Source organism: Glandiceps talaboti, chromosome 7 (genome assembly GCF_964340395.1).
Source record: "Glandiceps talaboti chromosome 7, keGlaTala1.1, whole genome shotgun sequence".
Lineage (NCBI taxonomy): Eukaryota > Metazoa > Hemichordata > Enteropneusta > Spengelidae > Glandiceps > Glandiceps talaboti.
Window position 1 is genome coordinate 22,847,969 of NC_135555.1, and position 16,547 is coordinate 22,864,515.

General features: G+C 37.6%; 1 long non-coding RNA gene across 1 annotated transcript; it reads right to left on the reverse strand.

Moving 5' to 3' along the window:
• Nucleotides 1-3,742: 3,742 nt before the first annotated feature.
• LOC144437318 (uncharacterized) lies at nucleotides 3,743-4,644 on the reverse strand. Its single transcript, XR_013481011.1, has 3 exons — nucleotides 4,543-4,644; nucleotides 4,017-4,081; nucleotides 3,743-3,808 (listed from the first exon to the last, which is right to left on the reverse strand). It is a non-coding gene; the product is annotated as an uncharacterized LOC144437318 (long non-coding RNA).
• Between the last annotated feature and the right edge of the window lie 11,903 nt (nucleotides 4,645-16,547).

Sequence of the window (16,547 nt, forward strand, 5' to 3'; positions counted from 1 at the left end):
TAGCCCAACGTAGCGCTAACAGCTCAAGCTTCATGCTAGAGTAGTTTGACATATTTCGTTCGTTAGGTTTTAGACTCCTGCTGGCATAGCTGAGAACAACTACTCTATCACCTTGCCTTTGTGATAATACAGCCCCTAATCCATGGTAGCTCGCATCTGTCTCCAGGATGAAAGGTGATTTAAAGTCTGGATACCCTAACACTGGTGGCGACACGAGAGCTTGCTTCAATGCTGAAAAGGATTTTTCGCATGTCTCATCCCATGACTCGGTGATCATCCTGTGTAAGTTTCGCCTGTTGGTGTGCACTTTCGTTCTCTTTTTCTTACTTGGTGTGTCTTCTGGTTTCTTCAACAAATTCTGTAGAGGTGCAGCTATCTTTGCATAGCAAGGAATGAACCTCCTATAGTAGCTAGACATTCCTAGAAATCCACGCAACTCACGCTCTGTTTGGGGTCTGGGCCAGTCTTGTACTGCCTTAACTTTCTCAGGCAATGGAGCTGTACCGTCTGCACTCACAATATGGCCCAAGTAGCGAACTTTGTTGTGGAAAAGCTGGCACTTTTCTGGTTTCACTTTCAAATTGAGATTGGATAATCGTGACAGGACCATCTCAAGACGCTCCAAAGTTTCCTTGAAGGTCGATCCAAACACTAGGATGTCATCTAGATATACGAGAAGGGTTTGAAAGTTTTGATCACCAAACGCCTTGTCCATTAGTTTCATAAATGTAGCCGGTGCTCCTGACAAACCGAACGGCATCTTGACGAACTCATAGTGGCCACCCGTGCCAGATAGGAAAGCAGTTTTCTCAATGTCTTTTCCAGCAACTGGTACCTGATGGAAGCCATGGGCGAGGTCAAGACTACAAAAGTACTTTGCCCCATTCAACACGTCCAGGGCCTCCTCTATTCTTGGTAGCGGATATGCATCTCTGCGTGTCTTGGCATTCAGGGCCCGATAGTCCACACATAAACGCAGTTTCCCACATTTCTTACGAACCAAAACGACAGGAGAAGCATATGGACTGCTTGACTCTCTTATAATACCAGCATCCAAGGATCTTTGGAGGTATTCCCTAACCTCATCCCACTGGTGTGGTGGTACTCTCCGATAGGGTATTTTAACTGGAATGTCATCAGTAGTGGCTATTTCATGTTCAACCAGATCACAGGATCCAATGTCATTTTCATGCCTACTGAAGGTTTGACAGTACTTGCTGACTACTTCATTCAAGTCACTCTGTTCTGCTCCACTAAGTTCACCAACATCCATTTTCGATACAATGTCCTTCACAATGGATGCAGTTGTCTGATCCTCACCAGACATTCTTACTTGGACAGAATTCTCATCAATCTGGTGAAATGTGACAGTTGGCTCCAGAGCAGCTGACCTAGCAACTCCAACTGGTGTACGGGGCTGCAAATAGAGATCAGTATCGCCGAAATTGGCAATTTGCATGGGAACTCTGCCATCACAGCCTACAGACACATATGATGCTCCAAGGGTCAGTCCATTCTGTAGCTCAGCCACACGAGTTTCATGTCTTTCTATTAGGGCATGATATACTTGTCCTTTAACAGCAGGCCGGACAGAACCTTCAACAACGTTGATCGATCGAGCTGGGACTAAAATAGGTTTCCTACCAGCAACACGAACAAGGTGCACATCGGAAGATGTTGCAATTGTCTCTTGATTCATTGCCAGTGGTCTATACATTTCTATTGCGTGTAAAAGTCTGATCTCACCATCGCTTGGTGACGCTGACAACTTCTCTCGGTAATTCTCACCATATTTATGCACTAACTTTTGCCTGATATCTCGTAGTACATTAGATCCAATCACGCCAGGAACTCTCTTCTTCCGGGCTTCAACAGGGGTATTGACTGGATCTCGCACCACCAGGAATCCAAAACCTTCAAATTTAACACCGAATACAGTCACAGAAAGCTCCACATACCCACTGTAGGGGATTTCCAACCCTTGCGAAGCTGTAATTGTGATGCACGAGGACACATCTACCAATTCTCCTTCCTGGGTCAAATGCTCCCTGAAGAATCGGTCTGTTATAGTTGATACCTCTGCACCAGTATCAATCAAACATACTGCCTCTGCACCACCTAACTTCACCATTGTCGTTGGACAATCACCAATTGCTTTAAGTATGATTGAGCCTCCATTAGTTACAGTCTCGCCTACCACATGGCTCGCGGTAGTAGGCTTGTCTAGTTTGACTTCTCAGACTTGGTTTTCTCAGCAGAAATGGTAACATTTCTGCCACCCTGATTGGTCTTCTTAGGGCACTCCCGGCTCATATGACCAACATCATCACATCTCCAGCAACGCCTTTTACCATCTGCAGACACGGTAGGTTTAGACGATCTCGTCCCGGTGTTTCTATTTTGTACCATTGACGTTAACAACTCCAACTGTTTTTGTTGGACTGCAACCTGCTCACCTTGTTTGATGATCAGAGTGCGCAAATCTTCCTCTGCTGCCATTTCACACAGAATGGCACCACGCTTTGCCCTTGAGCGTTTTTCATTCCGTCCCATCAAAGTCATGACATGGTCTCTAGCATCAAAGAATGACAATTCAGGCTGGTCAGCATTCAGGCGTCTGAGTTCAGTCCGTAAGCTGTCATCTAACACTGCCTCGGCTAGTCGACTTTTAAGTTGGGACTCTCTACCCGGCTTGAATGACGTATCCAACTGGATAATCCTATCATACAGATTCACCAACTCTAGCGAACATGCAACCAAATCTTCGCCATCCTTCTGGTGGTAAGCAAAAAAACGCTGCTGTAGTTGCGGCAGTGTATCACCATCACCAAATACTTTAGTCAACACACTAAATATCTTATCGGGATCTGAGCCTATTGTACTACCTCTACCCAATATTTCACGTCGCGCTTTGCCAGATAAGTTTTCAATCAGAAAAGCTGCTTGTTCATGACTGGCGAGACCCCTTGACGCTATTACTGCTCTTGCGTCTTCAATCCAGTCTTCAATGGACAGTCCTGATTCACCCTTGCCATCAAACCTATCCATCTTCCGGTTTGGCGACACATATACCATACGTGCAGCTGCATTTTTATTGGCGTCGCTTGAAGGTGACTCAATTTTCGGGGCAGGTTGATGTCTCTCAGAAACCAGTCTCTTGATTTCCTTTTCGGCTTCTCTTGCATCAGCAACTGCGGCTGTAGCTTCATCATCCTTACGAGCTACTTCCACCTTCAGGGCTGCTATGGTATCCTGTAACCGTTTCAAATCATGCTCAGTGACCTCTTCCTTCGCTACCGCAGGGCTGGCCATTGTGAACATAAAATACTTCACCTGAAAAGTATACTAGTATTACATATGATTATCACTACACAGGGATCGATAATGACATTAACATTTACATGCAATGACTAAATCTATCATGCACAGTTTAAAGCATTCCAACCTATACTTAGGGTTTCTATCAGTGTTAATAGTAATATTGTTCAATGCGAGCAGTCACTGTAAAACAGTTCTGTATATTCACAGCACGGCAGCACTTCTCCCTCAGTGGCAATTCGGCATTACAGTTCGAAACAGTTCAGTAACACAGCATAATCTGTTCTTCCATACAACAGCAAAACCTGGATACAGTCAGGGTCTTTAATGTGGACGTTGATGAGGAAATCCTGCCGACTACGCCATGTGTAACGTTCGATAAAGATGCACACAGACACTGTAGCTGAAGTCATCAATACCAAGTTCTTTTATTTCCAAGTCCACATTAAATAAGGCGAAATTCAGTAGTACATACAGTAGAAGAAAAGACCTGTGTATAGGAAGTACAGAAAATATCCGTATAAATAATACAGCTAGGCAGTATATTACAATACAAGCAATACAGCAACAAATTCAATGTATTGTTACATCAGAGAGATCACATGCTGAGCAATGAATAGACTAGATGACTACACCATTACAGCATTACAATAATATAAAGATCTGTTGATTGCTTACTAATAATACACAAAACTCACCCTGACAGGATGCAACCTGAATCTGTTATCCTAAACAATTCTCTGTGCTTGTCACACTAAAACACCTGTTTAAGTAATAAACAACAATGTCAGTGTCTTACAAAATTGTACAGAACACTCCATAAATCGTACAGAACACTCCATAAATGCAAGTTACATGTGCGTGTAAACATAAAATTCATCTGACGTGGCCTCACTAAACGTACGCTGATGAAACTATCCATAGAAAATACCTTTACATATGGAATGGCTATGACTGGAAGTCACTTCATAAATGGTACTAGACTTGAATTTATGTCAACAATAACGTGAAATATCAAAGTTGTAAAATTACTGTGGCGATGAACGGTAATAACTGAACAATAAACACTTGTCTGTGCGTCGGCAAACTGCTGTGCACGTACACAGTACAATAGCATAGCTGCCGTGCACACAAATATGCATCTAACAATGTAAACCAAAAACGTTCATAAAATTGGCTGAAAACTATTACAAAAATCTACAAATATAACCCAAGGACGCTTACCAAGCAGGGATTCATGCAGGTTTTCCATAAGTTGTGGCATAAGCACTCAATTCTGTGATAATTTGACAACAAAACTTTCAGTGAGCGCGCCAGAAATCACAGCGACCAATAGTTTAGTGATATACGCATGCCCGGGATGCATGCACAAACCAAAGTGCGCCCTCAACACATGGATGAGTAAATTTGCAGTCTCACACCAATAACTATCAAATCTACAGAGTAATCTACCGTTATGGTTCAATCAATACCAGCTGCTAACAATAATGATACAATAAATATGATAATATCTCTTAAATAAATAGTTCAATATGTACATCATTTCTTATAAAAACATTTCAATTTTAATGGTTCATACAAATATTTGTGTATGTTATGATACATTTAGATGAATAACAATAAATGTGACTCGCATTATTTCTGTATTATTCATTGCTTAGGCTTAAAAATGAAAATTATGTGGTTCCAATTATGCTCAATTTTAGAATAGGTGGGATAGGTAGATTTTTTATGTTATTTTTTATATACCGGGGGTATATATTTTTTCATATGTGAGTGTCTAGTTAAGGTAGTTATGTTTTCCACTGTTTTCCATATGGTCTCTGTGTTATTAGTTTCTTCTCATCAGATGTACAGCCAGTACAGACTGGAAGAACAGATTTGTATTGTCTTTTTAAGATGGTGCCAGTTTTTGCATCATCCACTATTTCTTTGCGAGAGATATCACAATTGTCCTGATTTTTTCCCTTGAATATGTAAAATAATGTTTAGGGTGAAAACCTATAGGTGGGGTTCGGGTAACCAGAACCAAACAATTTTTTTGCCTTACAACAAGTCTATAGGTTTTTTGCTTTGAACTCCCTATCAGTAGAATGAATAACAGACTACGTTACTTTAAGGAGAGTTTAGCCTAGGAAATAGTCATCAGGGATTTTTGGCTCTTGTCTATGTAGGGAAGGCAAGAGCCAAAAATCCCCACATGACAGTCTAGAAAATTGATGATTATGTGGAGTTAGTGATCTGAATACATAACGTCATGCTGACCATGTTGGATTTATCTACATTTTTATTTGCCATCATGTGAGAAATATGTAATACGTAGAATAGCAATATAGATATGTTTTTTAATAATAATTTTCTGAATAAATGGGTCAATCTGTTGACAAAGACTGAAGTACGCAGTCAAAAATATCAGATAACAATTTTCAAGTTTGTGTTTGGATCAAAAGTTTAAAAATTACCAACACTGAATTACCAACACAGATGAACTTTCATTTAAAGATGTTTTTTATTGTTCAACTCAGGCAAATAATTATGATATCAACTCTTTATTTAGTTAATGACATTAACAGTAACAGCATGCACACTACTACAATTACACTAGACATGAGGTATAATTTCTTGAAGTTCAAACAAAATCCATGGTCAGCAATCAACTGAACTGTTTCTTTCATGCAGTTACTGTTCATATCATTAAGTTAACTAAATAAAGAGTCTACACTGTGTATGTGATATTTGTCTCTTATCTTTCTTGTGTCTATCTCAACATGAAACCTTGTGATCAGACTCACTGATCTTAATAGTTCATTTAACAGCTTGGGCAAGCTTTTCTGCAAAGAGCTGTAATATGTGGTATGTAGAGAGTGAAAGTCCCCACACTTCTGAAACTGTGTACTGCAATGTATGTTATGTAGATTATTTCAACTTACTTGAAATGTAACCAGATCTGAGTCTGTCATAGTCTTTGAAGAACTCGGTCACACGAGCTCGTCTGGAGAGAATCTTAGTTCGGATCTGATCCTCCAACACATTGATAGATCTTTCAGACATCTTGAATGATGTCCAGTTGTGCCCTTGTGGTCAGATTCACGTCAACGGTTTTCCCTTTTTATTCTAGTAAACATAAACAGAATAAATACATTGATAGTTCTTTCAGGCATCATGAACGATGTTCCATTGTTTTCCCTTTTATTCAAGTAAACATAAACATAAACGAATAAGTATTTGGAAATAGCTCATTAGGTGATGAATTATAAATATGCACAAATTTTGACAATAAAATTGAATAATATTATGAAATAAACTGTTGATCTTTCTGTATTACATTCAGCTCAGAACAAACAAAATATTAAATGGCTATCATAAAGCTGAACATCGTTGAGATTTGAGACTGTTTTTAGTATGTTTTCCACTAGTAGTTTTTATCACTTTTGTAGTGTTTCAGTGCCTATGGACTTTTAGGATATATGGCGCTTTACAAGTGATATTATTATTATTGTTATTATTATTATTATAGATTAGTAATTATGCAACAATTTTAGTAAAAAAAATATGTGAAAAATGTGTGTTTCGATCAATCTCGCCTCGATGGTGTACGTCCTTGACCTTGTTGCGATCGGCTTTGTTTATCTTCAAGTTGTGGGTAAGGCCATGGAAGTATAACCCACGATAACACCTATATGTTTGTTTTGACATGCCTTCATTGCTTCATCATTGGCAATATATTACAATGGTCACCGTGCGTACGCGTGATTACATATGAGCAGTTCACTTACAAGGTAATGTTTACAGTGATTTTTTTACCTGTCTTGTTTCCAGAGTTTGATTACGTCTTGCCGACGCCTAACATGCTGTGGTAGTTGCAGTAAATTAGTTTTGAAAATGTTGCTTTCAGTCTAGTCATTGCTTAGTTATTTTGTAATCCAGCATATTTGTTTATGGTCAAGTTTTCCCGAATAATAGTTGTAACATTTGTTTATGAAAAGCCGGCGGAACGTAGTGCATGCCGGGGCAGTGACTTTATTATATGCAAGTTGTCGTGAATTTATTACAGGTTCCGGGGCCATGCGTGAAGCAAGTAACTTTGCACTCTAGACTAGAGCCTGTTCAGAAAATGTATCGGCTGATATAAATTTACCGGTTTAACTTCACACACACACTTAGGCCATTCTCATTTTCGCGCCTTTTGCAAGTTTCCAGTCACGTAAAACACTTTGTAAATACTTGTTAGTATGTGTCAAAAGTATTAATTGTTGCATTTTTGGTGTGCAACAGTACATTCCATACATGAGGTTTATTTTCAGTGCTTCTTTTATTTGTCATACAATAAACAGCTATAGACTAGTTAGTACTGTTTATTTCTTTTTATTTTATAAAATGCTATTTTCAGTCAATCTTGAAGTGTCAATTTTAAACAAATGTTTATGGCCCCCCCCCAAAAAAAAATAATTAAATAATTAAATAATTAAATAATTAAATAATAAGTATATAGTAATAATAATTTTTATAATAATCAAGTTTATTTCAATACTAACCACCCTACCTGGGGTAGTTTTGTATGCTGAGTTCAAAATAGGGGGTCATTTTATGAACATCTGTTGCCATGGTAACCAAAACCACCATAATATGTTAACCATTTTTTCCAAAACTTGACATAAAACATTGAAAAAAAAGATAATACAGTGAAAAAATGCCCTTGTATTAGACATGTATGAGTTAGTGCTACCTGATGTAACATAAATTGTATAAAATTGGATAGCTGTTTCCATGGAAACGTATGGTAGACGTGAAAATTATGTTTTCATTATATACACATACATCTCACAAACAACATTCTAAATCTGATAAATATCTTCTTATTTGCACATTGACCCTACTACCAAGGGTACTTTGTCATGCTGAGTTCAAAAAAGTGGTCATTCAATAACATCGATTGCCATGGTAACCAAAATAACCATATAACGTGAATTTTTGACAAATAAAACACTTTAAACATTTCAAATTTAGGAAAAAAACATCATTGCTGTTGGAATGTATGGGTTGGTGATATCTGTTGTAACAAGGTTTCATGATTTTTGAAATTATCTGTATCAAACCTATGCAATTCTAAAAGTAAAACTCTAAAAATCGAGGTATGTACGAGGTACAAAATATGCATGATGCGAGTGAAAGTCGCGAGTAGCAAATGGCGAAATACACCACTTGCGAGTGGTGAAAAGTGACGCTTGCGAGTGGTGACAATGTATCACTTGCGAGTAGTGAAAAGTGAGGCTTGCGAGTGGTGAAATGTATCACTTGCGAGTAGTGAAAAGTGACACTTGATTGTGAGTGGTGACAATGTATCACTTGCGAGTATAAAACCGTGTCTCTGTGGCACAGCTCTCATATCAACCTCCTTCCAAACACAACAACCATGGCTTTCCTCCAAGACTCGACCGATCCATTTGATATATTGTTGAATAGCGACCTCCGTGCGAAAAATAAGAAGAAGCGAAGAAGAGAACGTACAGAAGAACAACCGAAAACTAAACGGTGAGTCGTCCTAATCTCATAGTTTATTTTGAACCATGACACGGTACCTTTGTTTTGCGTACTAGTATCTCACATGCAATGGAAATTGATTTATTTTTTGTGTGAGTATATCGTGGTTAAAGAAAGACTATCATGGCGATGTTACCGAGTAAACTTGGGATCGAGTTCAGGTTGCGATACGCTAGGCTGGCTATCAGGAGAAACCGGCCACACATCGAGAGCGACCCCATACGGGAATACTCCGTGTACTGTACATGTTCAAGTTTTGCCCCTAAACACAACAAATTTCACGTTAATTGTCAATATATTGCAAATGTTTATGGAAGGAACTTTAGCAAATGCCAACACAGTGTGTTTAGAGGCAAAACTTGCTACATGTAGGCTGTACAGTGTACATCAATCGCTCGCTGGGGTCGTCGTTTAATTTTTAGGTCGGCGACGTATGTAGAGTACACGGAGGAGGGTGACGTCGATACCGATCTTTCAAGAATATCGTCAATCCCTATAATAACGTCATTGTTTTGTATTAGGACCATTATAAATAAGAATAAAACAATTCAGGAAAGGAATACTAGCTTACAAGTGACTGTGACGTGACACGTAGACGGCGAGCACGATCAAATTATCTGCATGATCTGCGTCGGCTTCACTCAATGGTTTATCAAAGTTTATGCGCCATACTAGTCGGTAGAAATACAGTTACAAGTATAGCTTGAAATGAATGCACTGTGAACTTGTAAAAGGGTTGAATAAAGCCCAAGTGTATAAAAAGGGTATTATATCGAAATTGATTGATCGATTGCCGTGTCGTAAATGCGGAAGTAAGTAACACATGAACCCTCCTTATACGCGAGACTTGAAATAAACGTAAAATGCGAAATATGGCATCAACCATTTTCCGATGAACTCGTATGTTTATAAATGCTTTAATCACTGATTAGGACTCCCTGTAATCTAGCGATTCGGCTATTTACGTTCTCTTTGTGTTCTTTCATTAATAAATACTAAAACAGTCACATGTAAAACGTTGTTTGTGTTTTGAATCGTTTTACAAAATTTGACAATGTCAAAACAGCAGACCCTTCTCGACCTTGGGGTCAAGCAATCGTACATCGTCTGATGAAATTCGATCGCGGAACAACCAGCACTAAAGCGTGATATAGCATGGATCATAGAAGTATAACACAGGATTTGTACTTCCATGATTGGATGTACTAGTCATGGATATCGGATAGAGGGACTGTGACTGAGGCTGATTTCACAAAAACTTGTTGGGGGGGGGGGGGTCGGGAGATTTTTTGTAAAACCATAATTTTTTTTCAAGTACTCCCCCACCCTGCCATATTCCAATTTTTTTTTTTTAAACTTCCAAGAGCTGCAAATGTAAAATGTTGTCTGTCATATTTGTCTGTTATTTAATACTAGTAAGAATTTACATGAAAAGGTTACATATCATTGTGATTACCACAAACCAAAACACAGTCATGTCACAAAGAATATTTTCAGTACAGTGTAAAGGTAATTTCACACATTAAATGAACCAAATTTCAGTAGATAGTAGTGTACATGAATGACACTGGTATTTTCAGACAAAAAACAATCTGTACCACTCAATTTTCCCATTTCAATTTATCATTACATTAACAGTTTATTAAAAGAAAATTAAAATTTGACTGTTTTTGTTTTTCATTTTACTAACATGTGAGCAACTGTTTGTAGCTGCTGTTTTTGTTGTTGTTGTTGTTGTTGTTGTTGTTGTTGTTGTTGAAAAAGGAAGACCAACATTTTAAAAGCTTATTTTCCCATGTTTGAAAAGTCATGATGTCAATTTATTTTCAGGTACCCCCCCCCCCCCCCTACAACCTATAACATTTTTTCAGGTACCCCCCCCCCCCCCCACACACACACACACACTATCCATATATTTTCAAGTCCCCCACCTCCCCCCAAGTTTTTGTGAAAGCAGATTAACAGGAAAAAAGTATCGGTTTCAAAAAAATTTCAAAAAGATATAACCATGGCTAGTGTTCGATGAAGAAAATGTACTAAAGTTCCTTTCCAAATAAAACTGATCTGACTTCATTTTTTGCCATAATAGTAATTGTCTTATTCAATTCATTTTTCAGCATGGTTACGAGAGAAAGTATTTGCAGTCCAAGTGCATCAGATGAATACATAAGGCAGTTAAAACTCACTGATCAGTACTGGAAGCTTTCAAGTGGTGATACCTATGTTGTTGTAGATTGCAACAAGTTTGGCATCATTCAAAAGGGCAAATATTGTGTTGTACAGTGCAACGTGTGTTTCACATCGGTCACCAATGAACAGACGACAGTTATTGTCACCTGCAGTTGTCAAGAGGGTGCAGTACAGGCTAAAAGGTTGAAGCAAACTGTGAAGATCATTGAACGAGATTTTGATGATTTCGTAGCAACTGAGAAAGGAAAATTTTGCATCCATGCAGCAGCAGTTGACAGACTGCGGGATAGTACAGCCAATGTGACAGATGAGTCGGGTAAGCTGTGTATACTTTTGCTGAAAGGACTAAACAACAATTAGAACATAATTATCATATCTAGCATTTAGCCTGAAAAACAGATTGTTTTTGTAATATTGAAAAAATTCCCAAAACCTCTAGCTGTAGCTTTTTTATAACACTTCATTACACATTTGTCACAGGTGCTCATTCATACCCCATGATAAATTATTTTAAACCTGGTACTTGTCCTATTGGGTGGAAATTTCAGAAAATGTTCTTTTTAATAGCATTGGAGGCATCTTTTTGGTACAAGCTGGGGACAAGTTGTTCATGGATAATTCAAACGTGCTGATAACGAATATGTCTGTCCCCTAAAAATCTTTCCATATTAAATTTTAATGTCAAAATGTACCTAAACCATATAAACCCTTTGTAACACCACTATTTAATAGTGTGTAATATTGTCTTGTTTTTTTTCTATTAATAGCTCCTGTGATGGTTGATCTGCTTAACAAGGATCCGGTTTTAGGAGCAGTAACCATGGGAGCCTGCGTTCATCTCATTCATCTGAGAAGTAAGCAACGTGAAAAGAAGTTGGCATGCATTACGTGTAAATATGGTGCCACTGAGTGTGAGTGTGTAAGCAAGTTTCGAACATGGTGTGACAGCACAGCAGAGTTGGTGGTATCAGAGACAGAAGAAGTGGAGCCACCTATCAGCAAATTTAACTACATTTCATACAAGCCTATCCCCTATCCGAAAACACCAGCCATGTCATCAATATATACACAGCATCAATGTGGGCAATATACATTTCCAGAGTATCTAATTCCAGCTATACCAAATTCTGATGATGTCATGCACACATGTGAACATGGTTATGTATGGGATGATGCTGATCCAGTCAGCAATAGGTGGTTTATCGGAAATGGAGTAATATACAAGGAAGGTGGAACTATATTGGAGGTTTCCCATCAAGGTGAATTCAAGACAATAAAGGGTAAGTCAATTTTGCATTCCAAATGTCCAAACAGAGGTTGAAATGTACATCTTTTAGTATACTTTAGCTGAATACGCTTAACTGGAGTGTCTATTTTCTCCTTCACAGTGCATGGTTCGTTGTAGAAAGAGAACAACGTTACACCACTATTATATAATACTAATTTTACACAAATATACACTTACTGACAAAATGCAGAAGAAAATATACTTTTTTGTAGTAGTTTTTATTTATTTTTAAAACTTTTATTTTTATTGAATTTTATTGCAGTTTGCTTCCGCCCTTGCACTGGCCCATGTAACTGCCGCCTGTTTTATGATGGCCAAGAAGACTTGCTGTTTAACTTAAACAATAAGATTTGATCCATTATAGTTTACTGTACCCATACTTGAACCTGATGATTCAATCTAGAAACCCCTTGGCTGCATTTCATAGGTATGTTTTATTTTACAATTACATTTCTTTTAATGTAACTATTTACTTGCTATTATGTATTACTATTACATGTATGTACATGTACTCTCTTGTTTAAAGGGGTGTGGTTTTTATTGGTATAATCTGACAAAACAATGATAAACTCAGAACCCATGAGGGGCTTGAGAGGGGCGATGCACTCCTCCATTTGTATTGGCCACCCCTCTAACTCATATCCCACCCCACTGTTTGGTTGCACCGCCCCTGTTTCCAAATTGACTTCATATATACTTATCATATATAACACTAAAACAAACTCTCTGTCATTCATTGAAATGTGCACCTTTAAAACTTGGCATGTCTCAGATAATCATTGATTCTTATAATTATGTCGTCTCTCGTTTCACTCTACAGTGTACCTGCTTAAGGCTGAAGTGAAAATGACTTTTCTTTAATTTGTATTGTATTTCAGAGCTTATGCAGACAACCTAGAATCACTGTATCGATCTGCCTCTTCACAAATTCAGGCTGGCATGGAATGGCTTTGCGAGACTCCTAGACATTTCTTGGGATAGTGCTTTTTCCTGCAACGTATGTGGTGATATGCCAGACGTTGTTATCTGTGATGGTACAGCAGTTGGAATGAACAAACAACTCCTGAAGTGTTTTGCATCAGGTCAGAGGGATCTTAGTGGTTTACCAACAATTCATGGCAGTAAACACAAAGATAGAGTTTTCATCCCGAGTCCTCAGGCAAGGAAGCTTTTAATGCAGTTTGCTGGCTTACATACAGAACATAAACACCAGAGACAATTGTCTGTTGATCCTCTGTCAGAAGAACAGTACGGCCAACTCATCAATCTATTAAAGAAACATGAACATTTGCTACCACTTGCTGATGTTATTGAACGAATAGGGGACAATCGAGTTGCACCCTCAACATATCAATCATTCTTACAAGATCTGTCAAGAAATTCACCAGCGTCTTCACTGTTGCAGATTGGTGAAAATTCCTCAGTTCGACATATCATAAAAGAAATTGCGATTTTGGGAATCAATATTTTTCTCAGTTGCCATCAAGAAAAACTGGAAATCCTTCAGCGAGAAGCACCAATTATAAGTAATTTTGTTGAGGCTGTTTACACTGAGGGCTGCCTACCAGTTGATGTCCGCAGGTTACTTCGCAATTTGTTGCAACGATGTAAGCTCAACGTTCCAGAGCAGTCTTCACAACAGTATCTACCTCCCACACAACAGGAGTTATTCAAAGATTTGAGTTTCTTCCCAAATCTGCCTGAAGTACGAAGGTGAGTAATGTTGTTCATACTTGATCCCTATCCCAACGCTAGGTTTGCTGATAAAAGATACTGACACATTGTTGATACACTGTCATAGGTGATCAAATGTTTTTTCTTCTTCAGAAGTTAAAATAATATACCATGAAAATAATGTGTATGTCCTTCATCAGTGATGCATATTTCTTGGAGAGATTTCCCTTGAATTTAATTATCACATTTTTTGATAATTTACAAATGTAGACACTTGATCATGTGTCACTCATTCTCACTTTCAGACTTTGCCATGTACTTATTCAGTGGGTTTAAAACTTCTGTGATTGAGGAAAAAATAGAGGAATTTTTGGAACAAAGATACACAATATTAGGAATGAAAAGACTTCATTATTTGTGTTACTGATACTCCTTTTCTATCATATTTCCAGTATTGGCAACTATGTAATTGACAGTGATGCAGAAAACAGAGCATGCAGAGGGCCAGATACATGTAATAAGTTTTCAAAGGGACATCCTACCCTGTCTCCTGGACTGTTCACCATGCACTGTCCACATAAAGTGTGTTTTGGATTTCATGTTATGGATGCCCATGAGTCACCAGCTACCCCTTTTCGAATCCTGATGACACGAATGAGAAAAGCACCGAGAATGGTCATATATGATAATGCATGCAAGCTGCACCAGTACTGCCTAAATCGGTGAGTGATCTCACAATATCCCTGACTGTCATTTTTTTGGGTATGTCACTAATATCAGTGACTACTGACTTTGCAACATGGTAGTCATACATGTAGCTGAGTGCTCATGTCAAGCTTTCAATATTATAGTTGCTACAATCACTTACAGAGTAAAACTTAAAAGTAAGTTGCAATTGAAAAAGTGACAAGTAGAGTGAAAAAAATACACCAAACTCCTTTGATTTCATAAGAACATGTTTTATTATATAAATAAATTCTGACTACCAATTTGCTTGGCTGGCTACCAATTTATAAATGTGGTAGTCAGAACTGACTACAAGAAAAAAAAGTTAATAGATAGATATCAGGGATAAATGGCAGTTATTTACACAATTAACCTATAATATACTTTTGTTGTTTTACAGTGAGCCAGATTATTTCAAAAACACAATGTTTTTGGTTGACAGACTGCATTGGAACAATCACACTGGGTAGGTTAAGTTTCCTGATTCTACATCTCATTACAAAACTTGAATACAAACAAATCATTTCAATATTTTCCATCAATATTGGTATCATTCTCTATGTGTGTCATATTTCACTAATTAATGTTACTTGTATGTATACATGTATGGTCCACTTTTACATAAAAATTGCACAATTCTTGTGATTAAAAAAATGAATAGAAATCAACATTTTTTAAAAAGTGGAAAAAGTTTATTGCTCTTAGGGCCTGTCATTAATGGATATCCAATGATCGTGATGAGAGATGTCTTTGTAAAAACATTGTGTCATTGTAAATGTACTAGTATTTGATTTTGCATGGGTGAATGGGAACGATGATAATTAATGTCCATACTTAAAAACCAATTTTTTATCTATTCTGTAGGTGTTCCAGTGGTTACAGCATGAATACCTACAATGCAGACAGATACATAGCAGGACTAAACTCACAGGCATCAGAACAAAGTAATGCATCAATCAGCAGAATCAAAGCCCAGTTGTCATATATGCTACCAGACAATTTTATTTTTCATGCTGCTCTTTTCATTGGGGTTACAAATATGAAGCTAAAGAAATCAAATTAGCAAGGAATTTCAATGAGGGGTTTATTAAAATGCCTCAGATAGAAGAATATAACATGACAGATCAATAGCTCCCAGATCAGTGTAAATATGAGGACAAACACTAGTTCATTACATTCAAAGTTAATTGGTGTCAAAATTTCAGTTTTAGTTCTTCTAAATGTGATATTAGGCATGGCAGGAATGTGTTATAATTGTTTTTTAATGAAATATAGGGTCATAATGTTTTTATGTAAGTTGTAATCAGCTGGTGTTTTCTGTATACAGTGTTGCTTTCAATAATGATGACATTCTATTTCTAATTCAAACGATTCTATCATGTCATGAACCTACCATAAAGTTCAAAGTTCTTTTTATTATACACACACTTACAACTGATAATCATAACAATGTAAATAAATGGTATTACTGAATTGAAATGTAAATAATTTAGTGAAAAATGAAAGTGAAGAACTTGAATTGAATACAACTGAATTGAAGAGGAATGTAAATAATAAACAGTCAAAGTTCACTGGCTATGTCCGAAATCACTTGCTGCAGTTATGTATCTGACGATGTTGGATATCAATGAACTTGTGACATAAAGATACATTTACTAACAGTCAAACTTAGCTGGTCGTCTTCTGACTCGTCTGCTTCTGACAGAGTTTGATTGTGAGGCTCTGGTACGCTTTGCGGGTGGTTCTGGTTGGTGATGTTGTGGTGGAGCAGGTGACAATGTGGGTTGATGTGGTTCTGGTTGGTGATGTG